General features: G+C 44.8%; 1 long non-coding RNA gene across 1 annotated transcript; it reads right to left on the bottom strand.

Moving 5' to 3' along the window:
- Positions 1-6,985: 6,985 nt before the first annotated feature.
- LOC149370360 (uncharacterized) lies at positions 6,986-12,693 on the bottom strand. Its single transcript, XR_016291227.1, has 3 exons — positions 12,247-12,693; positions 11,124-11,197; positions 6,986-7,125 (listed from the first exon to the last, which is right to left on the bottom strand). It is a non-coding gene; the product is annotated as an uncharacterized LOC149370360 (long non-coding RNA).
- Positions 12,694-16,175: the final 3,482 nt, after the last annotated feature.

The following is a 16,175-nucleotide window of genomic DNA, read 5'->3' as shown; positions in this document are numbered from 1 at the left end:
AGTACCTTCCCTCAGTGGTGTGCAAACCACGGATACCGAAATCGTTAGAAATGCAATTAGTTGCCAGTCTCGGCTACAGGGTATTATGATTCAAAACTAGCTCTTGTAAATGGCGCGGTTTCCGGAAGAGCTGCTCCGCAATAGTACAGCGACATTTACTGCGCATGGCGCTGCACGAATGCTCGTGTAGTGTCTAGATAGGATTAGGTGAGTTGCATAAATATGGAAGTCTGCTATGGTGCGCTTGCTGCTCGCACCGCTGGCACTTCCTCTATGCGCACGTGCCAACCTGCTCGCGGGTGCTCAAAAGGGGTGGTGTCCCTCGTTGTTAGTCATGGCTGGAATTCCGCTCCGGTCAAGAATGGAGAAAATTGTGCTGCGGGCATGCGGGGCAGCTTGGTGCATGCGAGTGAGAGGGGGAGCTTGCGGAGCGAGCGAGCATAGTGTCTGTGGTGTGTGTGTGTGTGAGAGAGAGAGAGAGAGCGCGCTCGCCCTCTCCCGAAGTGCGCGCCTCACGTGTCAGGTCGCCTGCAACGCGAGGCTGCTGAAACCTTTCACGGTCCTCCCCACTGGCTGTATCGCCTCGCGTAATGGAAATACAAGCAGGTGGGAAGGTATTCCCTCCTCTTCCCCTCTCTCTGTACCCTTTGTTTTCCCCCTCACTCTCATCTCGCTTTCCATTTCCTTCCCCCAGCCCCAGCTCAGGTGCTTCTAGACATGATAGCAGATGCCGGTGCTGGCAAGAATCCTTTTACCTTCCTTTTCATTTACAATAAAAGCCACTTACTACTACTACTCAGGATAGTTCCGTGAACACGAGGGGCCGAGAGCTACCGGTGAAATTTCTTGGAAACCGGTATGAAGTCCTTTGGCTGCGTGGTCTGTGGATGACATTGGTGAAAACATTTCGTCTAAGAGCTATTTTTCAGCAGATTTCGAAGCCCTCTCACCAACACCATCAAGGACTTCAGGATTCGCACTTTTCAGCGCCTATAGGTGGCGCGGCGGCACCAGCGTCATGGAGAACGGAGCGGTGATGGAGGTGCCACGGAAGCGCTCGCGTATGAAGGAGCATGCAGCTCTCGGCCTTGTTGTGTTTGTCGGAACGGTTATGTCGCTCGCTAAACCAACGCAGAGGTGCGTCGTAGAGGATGAGACACCTTTTAATGACAGCCATATGATCCACTAACCGCTTGAAACCATACAACGCAAAGAAAGGCAGGAGACGAAATAAGCACTTCAAGCGCCTCTTTTCGGTCCTCTGTTGCATTACTTTGCGCTGCAACTTTTTAGCATGAAACGCTAAGTAACTGGCTTCAATGTACCGTAATTTCAGGTATGCAATCCGCGGGCTGTAATGCCCAAAAGCTGAAATTTCGCACTTTGCGCACTAACTATAGGCGCGGACAGTACAGTATCTTTCAATATCGGCGGATATGCAATGACATTCTGTACGCTTACTTTATTAGAATGTTATCGTTCTGGAGTGTTTGCAGATAAATTTTATGCGCCTGTCGCACACGTTGCTCCTCTGGGCTACATGTATTGGACGCAGACAGTCTAGTGAACAAATTTTTTTTCAGAAGAAATTGAGCCCTGCTGACAGGTGTGGACTGCATATTGTAAATTACAGTAATCCGCCAATTCCGCCACTAATGTATTGCTTTAACCTCGCCCTAACTACAGAACCCGTGAACACGACAACGAGCGGAAAATACAGAACGTTTCGCAAAACATTACTGTGCACAGGGGTCCGCTACATTTAGATGTTTCATGAGCACCACGGTCAAAACATTAACAGCCAACATTCAAACCACACCTTTAAAACACGTATAGGTAAACTCTCTAACCGGCCTGTGCTTTTTTTTTGTATTCTTGACGCCATGTCGCGAGAGTACTCTGTAATCTGCAGCGGCGTTACGGTGCCGGCTTTCAGCCGTGGTCGCAGAGGGTTAAGATCCTTGATTGAAGTCATAAAACTTCGGACCGAGGAGCGCCCTAACCACTCACGCTGTGGCGCCCAACTCACCAAGATAACGCAAGAACGCAAGAACAAATCTTTCTAGACGGGCTCACAGTACACGACCACTAATTTTGGATCAGTCACTTTATTCCCGATCCACAGCAGGAAGCTACAAAGTGATTTCAATTTTTTGTACCTAGAGGAACTGTGCAGGCTCAATTCATGTCACCCTGCACGATTTATGCCCTGGGGGACACTGCACAAACAATTGCATCGCACTTTTCGCGTCGGCACATCCACTGCGCGAAGCGTAGCTGCTTGCACTGCGAACGCTGATCACCGGGCGAGCGCTTCGGAAAATAACCGCGTGGGGGCGCCACCGTTGCTGAAAAGTGCGAATAATTCAGCAAGGTTATGCGGGAAGCAGGTTTTACATGGCAAATTGTTTTTTGACCTGGTTTACAAAGCGGGGAACATAAAATGACGTTAGTGTCGATCCGTATTCATAAATTAGAAGAAAGACTATAAATATTTTCAAAATGGTGCTTGTCTACCTGATAAACATTTACGGCCAGATTTTCATTAGCGTGGTTATAAAAAAAACCTAACTGGAAGGGGCCGGAACTCTACATTTCACCAGATCTGACGAACGCTTCAGCCTCTTGCTCAGGACGGTTCCTCATGCTTGTTTACAAAAAAGCATACAGCAGCAGCATGCTTGCATTATCTTCGCATTCCGGCCTTGAAATAGCATTTGCCACAGCGGTTGCTTTTGTGTGCATGATCATGAAACGTGAAAAAAATCTGCCATCATTTACACAGACATCTATTTTCCTGAATATTTCATGAAATTCTAAGATATTACGGGAGTAGGCATTGCAGTGGTGTTTGTAATAAAAATCTTTAGCGCGGCACCGAACCCTTGCTCTCACCGTCGTGGTGAAGCGGTGCGTTGCGCGTTTCTTTCCAGGAACGACGCTTGCTCGGTCAACAACTGCGGGGGTGGGGGGAATGTACACTGCCCGGTATGCCTGCTCATGGATGCAGCTGCGGACATATAACAAGACGAAAATAGCTACACACACACAAATACGCGAGGCCTTGCGAGCCTTGCGCGAGTGCGTTTGTTGAGTCCATGTGGAGAAAGAAAACAAAGCAGTGTACAGGGGCGTTATTGTTCATTTCCCCTATCCCCCTAGCTGTCAGAGTCCCATTATCTAAAAGCGACCGTCCACCCGGAAAGGCGTGTAGTCGATTTTTTTTTTTCGGCAGCAGTGAAGAGAAATGACGGCTGAGAGCCTGCATGTTGCGCCGCCGGGGTGGGGGGTGTGTGTGCGCTGCAGGAAATCCAGAAATATGAGTTTACCGTAGGAACTTCGTCCAGCGTACTTGTATATACGTGACGATAATTAACGGTTTTAAACCCTAATTTCTGAAAATGAAGTGGCATCATGTTTGAGTAGTAATTGCTACATTTTGATAGTTTTCAAATTCAATTTAGTGACTTTTCAAAAATGGTTTAACGTTTACGATCACACAAGTCAAAGCTGTTTTTGAAACCGTGCCATTTTCCGTGTTTGTGCGCGTGCGTGCGGGGATTTATACCCCTGTCACACGGGCAACTTTAGTGATACTTTCACGAAGTGCACTCCCCATGAACGAATGGCACTTCCATTGCGCTGTCACATGGCAAAATAGGTGCTATTTGAAAATCATGATAGTGACGATGGGTGTTGCAGGTAGTGACGATCGGTGCTGCAGCACATTGTGAAAATTAGTTTGTTTTCGCAAATACTTGGAGAATATTTCATAGCAAATGTAATTGCTAAACGAACAGAGCCATGTTTCCGCTGATGAAAAACCTTTGAAATGTCGCCATGTAACTTCGAGAGTACTCCTAGGGAGCTATCGAGAAAGTACAATAGTACAATTTAGGGGTTCGCAGCCGACCTTCTGTAGCAAGGCAGCAGAGGCTAGGCAGGAAATGAAAAGAAACTGGCTTTGCGCTCGTGACGGCAGGAGTGGTTTACCCCATAATCAGCGCATAAAAAGCTTTCTTGACTGACCGTCGCCCCGACTGCTTTCCTTCGCCACTTCGTACCAGAGCCCGAACAATTACCAGCCCACTTGCCACTGCGCAGTGACAAAGATCAGTCTCCTTCAATACATGGTACATTGCTGACGACACGCTGTCGCTCCGCCACAGAATAGTCTTGGAGTAGAACGCCTCCGCTTATTTTTCATGCAGTCTACTTCCGTACCTTCGTGCCGGCTTGCAACCTTTCTCGGCCACGAGACAGCTCAGCGGTTTGTGCACACGTAATGGGCGTAGAAAAAGCACCAGTGCGAAAAGAGGCATGGTGAATGCTTTGCGGATTGTGCAGTTGGTGTGGTGTATGAAATTCGCAGCATGAGAGCACTCAAAATCGCTAGAAAAGGGAACTGGATCTAATTTACCTCTTCACTGCGCAGAGTGGAAATGTGAGCCGGCGCTTGACAGCATCAAGGTTCTTGGCAGGAGTCGCGAATAAGACAGCGCGCGAGGTTCTTTGGGGCTTTTCTCATTGCAAAGGAGCCGCATGTTGTAGTGATTGTTCTGCTGCTCTTCGAAATAAGTAACCCGCATTCATTATATGTTTTTTTCATAATCACCAGGCCTTGATAGCAAATGACTTCTAATAAAGAAGTCCTTTCTGCGTGTTATGGATTTATTGTTATGCGCTGAAAGCGTTCTGTCGCTTTTGTTGTTTCTTGTTTGTTGTTCTTTTTGGCGATTTAATGTATATCACTGTATTTTGCCATGATTTTCTGACGCTGCTTCTGCAAAGATAATTTTGTACAATAAGCAGGAAACCGGAACTTGGAGATCGACGGTCAGATTGAAGATGCTGAAGTCGTTGCAAACTGTGATTCCACGAAGGAGGGTTGATGTGATAGCAGTTGTGCGCGGATCGTGTGACTGAGTGCCCTGTATATATTTGAGCCCCAGACTTGCGAATAAACAATTGGTAGTCCAGCCACTTTATTGTCTGTTTCTCTTTTCCGGTTTTTATATTTTTGGATGGTTATTTATTTCTCATAATAAAGAGTTTTAGTTGCTGCAGTTTTTGTGTTACGCAGGAGTGCTGAAGCGGTAACAGCTCTCATCATGAGAAATTGGTTGCTAAGTTGAGCTTTGCGTTTCGAGTAGACATGTAGTATGCAGTCTTCCTCGACTAGCCTGGCTTCCAGGACTATTGAGGATTTCAGGGCTCTAGGAGGCTCGTTTGTGGCAACCCTGTATCCCGGTAGCCGATCAACGTGCACATCGTACAAAAAATGAGGGTGCCAACAGGGGTGCCCTAACAGTGCTCATAAGGCATCAGCTGGAGGGTACTGACAAACTATGCCCCTCGTGTGCCTCTGGAGTGGATGCCATTATCAAATTTTCTGGGCAAGTGGCTTATCACGCTTTTGTCACGTGAATAACCTTTATAACAACTATACAGTCAGGTGTGGCTGAAGAAGCAGGTTCGACATCTGTGCGCGTGGTTGGTAGATTATGTTATTTTTTCAAAATGTTGATATGATCTGTTTAGACTTATGCCTTCGCTCCACTGTTGTTTCTTTTGGAACAGGCATGTTTCTTCAGAAAAATAGTTGCCGCTACGAATGTCGAGTATGCTGCTGTGCCGGCCCAAGATGGCTCGCACATGACGTTAGAGACTCCGGCGTACCGCGTGTCGCTGCCAAGGCGCAGGGGTTAGCGCATCAGGTGACTGCAACACTTCGCGAAAAAGTAAAAAAATAAAACCATACTGCCAGTTGGCGTATTTATTTCTCGCTTCCAGGGTATTTTTTCGCGCAGTTTTTTTTAACACGATAAACGAAATAAGTGTTGCTGCAAAATTTGCAGTTGGACTGCAGTTGGACCCTTGAGGCCTCTTACTCAAGCGCTTTTTGAACGTACTATCACGATCAAAAGAAATGCGATCAGAGCGCAGGTCGAGCTGAGTATTCGAAAGAGCAACTTTTGAGAAGGAAAACCGAGACTCCTCTGCTCTCTTCCTCGATTTTTTTTTTCACATTCCCTCAAAATCCGGACTCAACTCGACTTCTGCCCGGCTCATGTATCCACGGGACGAATACCCTGTGTTGGCTGACGCTCTGACAACCGGTTCCGTTGCGCAGTTTCCACAGCTATTCTAAAAGAATTTCTTTTTTTTTTCAGCGAGAGAGCTGCCGGGCGCTCCGTGTTAGAAGGAGCACAGGGAACGCTGTGAGTAGCGAGAGAGGAGGCGGCCAGAGATGATTATCCTAGGGCGAAGACACGATCTTGCACCCCTGCCTCGCGCTATGGCTCATCGGTTGAGAAGCGCTATCCTGAAACGCCGCCATATATTTCGCATCGGCTCCTGGACAATGCAGACCACTGGGAGGCCAGATCTGCGAATTTCCGCTACCTATCACCGAAATTCACTTATTGTGCAAGGATCGATTTGCCCCAGACCTCAGCGTGAGCACAAAATGTTTTCTTATGCTAGAGCAAACACGAAACAGAGCAGCAGAAGCGATTTCAGTTGAAAAGTGACGTGAAAGCAAAAGTCCACTGATTTTGCGGACATCAGCTACACAGTAAAAAATTTTACACCCCTAAGGGTGTAAATGGCTTGTCGCATGGGGAGCACCCTAGGGATGAGTATATTGACACCCCTTTGACTGGGGTGTTGCATCTGCACCCTTCCAAGTGGGGTGCTGGGACCACACCCTATTGCTAGGGGTGCTGAACCTGCACCCTTCAAAGAAGGGTGTGGCTGGGACCACACCCTTTTGCTAGGCACGCTGAACCTGGACCCTTCAAGGAAGGATGTTTCCCATATGGCAGGTGTGTTCCTGTGACAGTTCGCAACCCTATTGGAAATGGTAATGGAAAACATGGTGGACTGCTGGCGACATTTGGACGGCTGGGAGATGTTGGGGCAGGGGCCATGCGGCCACGTTACATCTGTCACAATAAGACATAAAAAAATTTCGAAAAAGCTGAAGCTTGTACAGCCAGTTTTATTTAGTCTTCATGCTCTTCTTGCTCTTCTTTACCACTTGCCAATGCAGCTGGGCCCCATGAAAGAGCCTTGTTGATGTACTGCCGGTGCAGAGGGCATTGGAAAACTGGGCGATGCACTCTGCAGAAAAGATTCAAGTGAAAAAATTAGGATCCACAAGTTTTTTTCCTTGCCTGTATTAGTGTGCTAAAAAAGTAAGCACTGTATTGTGGCCACAGGAATAAAGTGAGCCTAAATGAAAAACCACTGAAGCTATTCACACTCAAAAAGAAAAATAATTTGAGGTTCATACTCCATATATCATACGCTCATCATTAAGTATCATCATCAGCAGCATAACTAGCACCACCGCAAGACAAAGGTCTCGCCTATGTCCCTACAAATAAGCGTGATGTGTGCCATAATGAGCAAAATACAAAAAAGTCATATTTTTATTGTTCTCTGACGGCTTTTAGTGGGGTATTAATAAGAGGGACAATATAAAGGTAACATCATAAAGGTGAGAGCAGTTGCACAGCTGAGACGTGGCAGACGATACATTAAGACAGAAAAGAGGCATACACTTCATGATATATCAGTTGCGAAAAAATAAAAACAGCAGCAAACAAAACGTAAAACAAACCAGTATCAATGCTCCAAGTGACATCACTTATTTCCTGAATTTTGAGGGACCACATGGAATGAAAATGTGGGGAGGTAGCCCATTTATTCTTCAATGAGAACAGGAAAAAATTCTTGAATTAGTGGTGGTGGCGTCCTGCTTTGGGGCAGGGCAGCAAAAGTTAGCAAAGTTGTGGAAAAGTAATGCAGAGTATATGGAATACACCTAAACGAGCGATTGCCCCTTTTATGCAGTAATGTCTGGTGGTCAAGTGAGATGACTGATTACACATAATCTGTACCGAGTGTCGCTGTTGGATTAAGGGAGTTGGTGGCATAACTTCAAACAGTTTGGCGCAAATTTGGAAGAACTAAAAATTACTTCAGTTTGGAGTCAAAATTTTTGTGCATAAACTGCACAGCATGGCAAGAGCACACACGCCTAGGCATCTCCTGATGAACCCGAGTACCTTTGCGGTGCCAGAAGCATGCATTGTGACATGCTCCAAGCATGTGGAACTGCATTTGGTTAAGGTTTCTCCATACCATTAACCCTAGAGCTGGAAAAGGAGGTCAATGCAATTGTGACATAAACGCAGACAAGACAAGGACGAGGAAGAAATAGATACGACGGCATGAGTGCTGACTTTCAACAAGGTGTATTGGAAAGCACGTCAAAATATAAACACTGCGGTCTAAAGAAAGAACGAACAAAGGGCACCTTGTGTCAACCACATTGCATGTGTTGAAAACAAAACAAAAACTGATTAAGAAGTATTTAAGAACATGAACTCTTCCTTAGCGAGCGATAAAGAAGGTGCGCTAACACAGTGATTGAGGTTTTTTGAAATTTTTTGATCTCTTTTTTGACCTCTCAGTGGCACACCTGTCTGTCTGCCCAATGTAAACATAGCCACATTTCAAGAGGATCGAACACACTATGTCTTCTGTGCAGTGTACGAAGGGACTCTGATAGCTGATCTCAGTTTACTGCTTACACACGTACTGAAGCTTCAAAGGTGTGGAGAAAACATCAATGCCAAGTCGACTGCCTATTTTGTTTAGCCAGTGCGATAAATTGTGAATAAAGTCAACAGGTTCTTTTGGGATTTACAATCTCGACGACGGCACAACAGGAATGTCTCAACTTCTGCTTAAAGCAATCGGCTACAGACACTAGCAAAGGTTCTGAATATTCAGTGCACGCATTCTTTATCACTCCCTAAGAAAGAGTTCATGCTCTTAAATGCTTCATATTCAACTTTTGTTTTGTTTTCAACAGATCCAATGTGAATGTTACAAGGCGCCCTATCTTCACTCTTTTTTTAGGCCACAATGTATATATTTTGACGTGCTTTTCAAAAAACCTCGTTGAAAGTCAGCGCTCGTGCCGTCGTATTTCTTCCTCATTCTTGTCTTCTTTGTACTATTTTGTCACGATGAATTACCAACAAGCCCATTCATCCGTCTTGCAAAAGTCAATACAGTCGGGGTAGCTGAGATAGTTGGGGCATTCTTCTGAATAATGCAGTCATAATAACATGGTTGGGACATAAAGACAGGGACTGTTATTGAATGGCTAATATTAGTGTACTTTGGTAATATTCTTGGTTTGGTTTATGGGGGTTTAACATCCCAAGTGACTCAGGATATGAGGGATGCCATATGATTTTGCATATTGATATACTGGGCTTCATAAGACAAGCAGTACAACAGGAAGCAATGAATCTACGCTAATATCAAAGAATGAAGGGTCAGGCATGAGAGTGCAGCTAAAAGGTTATACGAGAAATCCAAGTCGATGACACTCGCCTAAAATAATTTAAATTTGGGTGAAAATCTGTTGTAAATTAAAAAAGTTGGATTCCACTTAAGTAAAGAGAATGGGAGCTGTGATGACTGGTATACAAAAATTAGTTTGAATTATGGTGGCAAGTAATATGCAGACTCATTTCGTGCTCTAACAGTTCATGTGAAATACACATCAATACAATAGGAGAACAGTTTGAGGGGTCAGAGCGGTTTCCAGTCTTAATGGTTGACAGGTTGGCTTCAGGTTGTCAGGGATAAAACCAAGAGGTTTGGATTGGCTAACATTTACTCGTAAAATGTGGCTCCACACATCCTTAGTAGTTTAAAGTATGTCAGAAGGCTTCTCACCCACAACTCAGTTACTCGAAAGCTTGTGATTATCAATGAGTTCTGAGACATGATGAGGAGTAATGGTTAATGCAGTAAAATGGGCAACAAATAACTGATTTTCTCAAGAAAGCCCCCATGGAACATGCTGTCAAACATAAATTCCCAAGGATTCTTCAATTAAGCCCGAAATGTCAGTTTATGAGCAGCCACTTTGTTATAACCATCACACACAAAAAAGAGACACCAGAGGCCCTCCTTATTCACTGAAAACAAGGGAGAATCATGAGACGTCATTCCAGCACACAAAATTACACGGATGAAGATAATAACTCCATGGACGCCGGATTTCAACTGAGGCTTATTCCACAATACAGGCTTTTTATGTGCAAAGGTGTACTAGTGATCCCTGGGGCTGAGAAGTATATCCGCGACCAGATAATTATTCATGGTGGCGAAACTGAAACACACAAAAAAAACATAGGGACAAAGGTGCCTTGCCACACACATTCAACACATCGGCACGCCTATGCATCATCTCCCTGGCTGACCCAACAAACACATTTGCCTTGAGATAATCTAGTTCTTTTTTCCGGAGTGCTGCAGAAGGGCTGCTGACATAATTCTCTTTTTCAGCAGAGATACAAAAGGCTTCAAAAATTTCGCAGCTCTTCCAAGTGCTAAACTTGCACGCTTGGCATGCATGCAGGCCGATGCGTTCAGCTTGAGTGGCAAGATACCCTTCCGCCTAACCTTGAATAATTGTTACCTGGTCGAGGAAATACTTTTCAGCCCCAGGGATCATTAGTACCACTTTACATGTAAAAAGCCCATGTTATGGAATAAACCTCAGCTGAAGTCCGGGGTTCGTGGTGTCTACTCTTTTTGTTTATGTGTTTTTGTACACTCGAATGATGTCTCATAATTCTACCCAGAACCAAATAGCCCACCTCTCCTTGCTTAGCAGAAACAAGACAGGAGTAATGAAACCAGTTATCTCATGTGTCCACTTTTTTTTTACATCTGTGACCTGCGATGAGTGGCACAACAACGAATATTTAAGTTAAGTTAACACGCATGCGTCATAATGTTAATATTCATAGTCGAAAAAGTATCACACAATGTCGCCGAAAACGTGCACACATTTCGCACTTCATGCATAGAATGCAACATTTAAAAGAAGACCAATTTTGGATGTAAAACTTCAAATGGCCTGCAACAGGCCTATTCTAACGACCAACTAATATTACTCATATTAACATATGAGGCCAGAGCTATCCAAACTGTTCCAAGCAGTACCATTAAGGAAAAGAGCAATGAAAGTAAAAGAACACTTCATGACAACCACAAAAACAAAGAACAATGCAGTAACAACTTACAATACAGCTTTTGACTCCATATGGTGGCCACAAAATCCATTCCATTGACTCGTACTGGAATACAGATGTGCCACCTGCAGATAGATACCAATTTCCCATTATCAGTGTGACAGGAATACAGAAACAAGCATGCGAACTCGGTCCGACAGTGAATATCGCATGAATGTAAAAAGATCAGGAAAAATATACTTGCCCAAGTATACGCCTCAACACAAAGGAAAACTATCATGTTTAAAATGCATCAGTTCCCCTAGCAATAATAAAGGATTCTTGCTATGAGGAAAATAAATCTGCAAACGGCCGTTCGAACGCGTAGATATAAACATCGTAATAACTGAGACAATTATTGCGCCACTTCCTTTTCTCAGAAACCAATTTTCAACTAAAGCAGAGTGATCAAAATGCAAGATCCTGTACTCTGGGTAACCAGAAGCGCGATCGGCACTGCAACCCGAGACAGTGCTTTGGATATTGTGGGGCCTGAATTCAGACGCAAAAAATGGGCACTGATAGTATTGGAGTGCTCCAGATTAATTTAGACGACCTAGAATTTCTTAACGTGAGCTGACATCGCACAGCACAGGGGCATTCTTTTTTTCATTTCACCTCAATCGAAATGCGGTTACTGCGATGAGGATCGACCCCACGACCTAAGGTTCAACAGCCTAGCACCAAGCAAAAACCGTGGCGCATAGAAAGTGTTTGAATCCCCGCGTCCTCAAAGTGCTAACGCTATCTCGAAAGACAATCATACATTTTACGCGCAGCCAAAGTGCCGATCCTTGAAACGTGCGCGGTGGTGTGAACAAGCATGGGCAGAAACGCGTAGAACGAGTCATATACGTTGAAAAACCTGTGCTCAACAAGAAAAAAAAACACGCAAAGAGGCTCATGCGCATACTAAAATCATGCAAGGCTAGCGCACGCACGGTAGCATCCCCTTTGCCAAAACAAGTACCGACAATTCTTGGCAGAGCAACTCACCGAGGCGACATTTGGCCAGCCAGCGACAAACAAGCGCCTTAAACGCTTTTTAGAGCATTGAACACGAATAATGCAGCAGTACGACAGGTCACCGTTCGAGCATTTTATGGTTCGGATAATGCACAAGAGTACTGCTTACCTTTTCAGACGATTGCGTAGTCGTGCAGAACGCTGTTAGCCTTCGTGTCACGGGCACTACACCAACCAGTGCGAGTTCAGCACGAGTGCTGCGTAGCCGGCACACTCTACCGCGTAGTCACACAGAAGAAAATATTCCAGGCCTCATTTCGAACCTTTCAACCGCGACACTCCACGCATCTTTGTGCCTGGACACCCATCCTGCACTGCACAAAGCGCACAGACTGAAAAGTTAGAGACCAGAAAAATGACCCTTTGCCTCGACTAGGGTATGTCGACAGCACTACGCGATTGTGCACCCTTGTGCAAGAAGAAACACACGCAAACCACAACACATTTCACAACGGCTCACAATCCAAGTAGCGAATTTTAACAAACGTCGAAGCGTGTCACAGCGTCCGAACCGCCATTAGGGTTATACAGAAAAACAGCTACCGGCAGCCACCTGGCGGTGACAACCAGTTTCTGTCTCGGTTTCGATGTGAAAAAGTTTTTTTTTCCTACTTTTTATTTTATTTTTGGTATTATAAATGGGTATTGTGCCGTCTCGGTGCCCGAAGAAATTTCAGCGCTTGCCAGCAATTCCCACTGGTAGAAACGCGCGGATTAACGACTTGTTGTTTGCGCTGCTGTTGCTTCCAAAGGCAAGAACATTAATCAGACATCCTCCGCATCTTACTCCCAAGTCGGCTTGCAGCAACATCCTGCTTACTGGATTGTATAAAGGGGTTATTATAAAGAATGTTTCTCACGGAACCACATGGGATCATTTTTGATACCTATACAGAAACAAACACTTTTCGAGCTTGCACCACAAAAGCATGCTTGCAGGTCCAGGACAAAGCAATTTTTAGGCTTTCATCATATGACATTCTAAATTGCTTGCTGCATGCTTTTACACATGCATTGCACTTACTGAACTTTTTTCATTATCACGTGTTCCTCAATTACAAAGTGTTAATTTTTCTGTGAATGCTTGCAGTGTAATATGCTGCATTTGGTCTTGTTTCCACTGTTTATGCTTCACTTTTCTGGTGATTAAAATCATTTTTTATCGAAATATATTTCATCCATTTTCATCTATAGTGTTAGATGAGGTCCTCAGATTATATTGCTTTTTTACAATAATGCCAGAAGATAAATGCAAGGCACTTAAATATGACACAGCACTGAAGAGATGTAATAAAGAGCAAATTCTTCTATGAGTTGTTCAGCGTAAGTGATTCTGGCAGACTGGTAGTGCGCATATGTGTTACACAATCCTAAAAACTGCTTGAGGAAAACACTTGTGTTTATAGTTGGCAGTTTTTTGCCAACTAGATGTAAAGATATGCGCATCTGTTCGAAGTAATGTTAAATGGCGAATATTTATGCGTGGCTACCACTTTTTTAGTTGTATCTCTGGTACACACGAGCCTTGAAAGGCAGTATATACTTAAATATATGGTCATTAAAAGTAGCCTCCTTACACCCTTTCTACACCCTACGCAAAATGAAGGGTGCTTGGAGGAATAGCACCCTTTCAGACAGTGACGAAGGGTGTATAGGGCAAAATAAGGGTGTTATAAAGGTGCTCCAAAGGGTGCACATTGCCGGAGCACCTTTTTAGCACCCTTAGGGGTGTAAAATTTTTTACTGTGTAGAGGACTGCCACGGTGCGTATAGCTCTGACTTCCCGCATTCCCCGGAATGGAGAAAAAATGAGCCTTTTAATATACGAATTTAATACACAAACAGTGCCAGTACAAAAAGATGGGAGGGGATTGGGGGGTAGTGCAATATCCACATTCGATCGCTTATTTTCTAGACAGATGCTGCCGCACGCTCACATCCGTGTTCACAAGACAGCAGGGAATCAGAACTGTTGGAATTATCAGAATTTCGTGCTGATCACTAACGATATCAGAAAAGCAGGAACGTTGCCTCGTGTGGCAACAAAATGCAGTTCCAATGAATGGATGGAAATGCTATGCTAAGGCCACAGTAGAGAGAAACTCGACGCGATTGTAATGAGTATTTATTAGCTCTTGCCAGCTATGTCCCGCAGTCTCCAGTCGAAGTTTCACAGGCAGTGTTTCCTTTTCGTTTTTCGAACCTTGGTGGTGGTAGTAGTTTATTTGACAATAAAAAGTGAACGAAAAGAATGTTGCCGGCTGCGGCCGTAAGCGCTTTCGGGATTTTTGTTATCATGCATGGATGCGCGGGCGGAAAAAAAAAAATCAGCATTACTTGAAACGCATCTCAACGTCACAGACTACCTCTCCCAAGCTATTATCGGGAACGGGTGGGAGATGAAGGGGGCTAACACACTGTGATATTGCTTTCTTTTCCTCTCCGCAGGTACTGACCCAACGACTTGAACGCAATATGTTTATACCTTTCTGATACGCCTTATTCTGCCACTTTTCTCTTATTTACTGTTACCATATCAGCTTTCTCTTAGAATTCTACATAGCACTGGCATTGTGTGAGCAAACAATAAAAACACTCGCCATGCTTCGAAATCTCGGGTTGATGTTTCCCTCCAGGTGTTTTTCCTGGAATTGCGAAATAAACGTTTGCATGGCGAACGGGAATCAATAGCACACAAGCTACGCGCCACGCGCCTTTGACGGCAGAAAAGGCTGTGACAACACACATGGCAACCGCCCTTTGAAACCAAGAGGTCATCTACTATTCCGCTGCATTCATTTCGACATCATCCATAGTTTTACGAAGGCCATAGCCCATAGATGTCTTGTGGCCCTTTGTTATGGATGCCAGTGGAACCTACGAAGCTTTATTTTGTAATATTGTTTGCCGTGGCTGCCGCTGCTAGTCATCAAAATATTTTTCAGGGTCGTGAGAAAAGAATAACTACAAAACAACGTGTACAACTCTGGAAAAAATGGAAACAAAATATAATTTCTGTAAATGTCAAAGATATAAAGACCTTGTGTTCAGGAAAGTAAACACAGCGCTAAATTCTACACAAAACACACAGAAAGACGGACAGGACGGGCGCTGACTCCAACTGAACACAATGTCACATCAACTAGCCCCGCAAAAGGTCACATACGAAATAGTACCTCCTAAAAAAGAATCGCCAGGCACCATGGCAGGGCCGGTAAAGGGGTGCGTGGGGGCGAAAGAAGCAGTACGAGTGTGCCAAACACGTTCGAGCGCGGTCGGTCGTCACTGTCGGGGCGTCTATCCCCCCTCCGTGACTAACCGCCTCCTTCTGCCACCATGCGAGCGAGAGGAGGTCAAGGTAACGCAGAGAGGAGGATCAGACCGTCTCGGAGGAGCGCTTTTTCGCTTCCACGGACAAGTGGAGCCGCCCTTGTGGTTGAACTAACGTCTTGTCCAAGATGGCCGCCGTGGTACCCCCGCCTTAAACCCCCATAAGCCAAACCTTCTCTGTACCCCTGTCAAGCGCACAAGTTAAGTGCACTTACGGGGAGTGCGCTTCGGCATCCCGAGTGACACTTTGGGCTACGCAGTGCTAAACGGGAAAGCAAAGTGCACTCGTAGTAAAAAAAATGGCGGCAGAAAATGAGCGGAATTTCTGAACAGGACAATGGAAAAGAAATAAAGACTCATAATATCTGATTGCTTAACGTGATAGCGCGAATAAAACGAGGTTCAACCGTTTTTAACGATGAAAACAAAATGAAAATAGAAGAAAAGCCAAGACCAGCCAAGACTATCCAGAATTTTGACAACAAACAAGATGGCTGAGGGCAGCGATGTTGCATCTGATCACGTTTACTTGTTTTGTTGCTTCGCTTGTAGCTATAACACGCGATCTTTTTCTGAAAACAGTGTTATAGCATGTAAGGTAAAGTTGTAAGTACTTTTTATGCACTATAAATTTTGTACCATTGGAACCGCTGGCGTCGAGGCTACGCACTCGGCCAGCAAAGTGTGGTCCGTGAACGCACTCCCAGC

Source organism: Amblyomma mixtum, chromosome 1 (genome assembly GCF_055824585.1).
Source record: "Amblyomma mixtum isolate Tamu chromosome 1, ASM5582458v1, whole genome shotgun sequence".
NCBI lineage: Eukaryota > Metazoa > Arthropoda > Arachnida > Ixodida > Ixodidae > Amblyomma > Amblyomma mixtum.
This window is presented reverse-complemented; position numbering and strand designations above follow the sequence as displayed.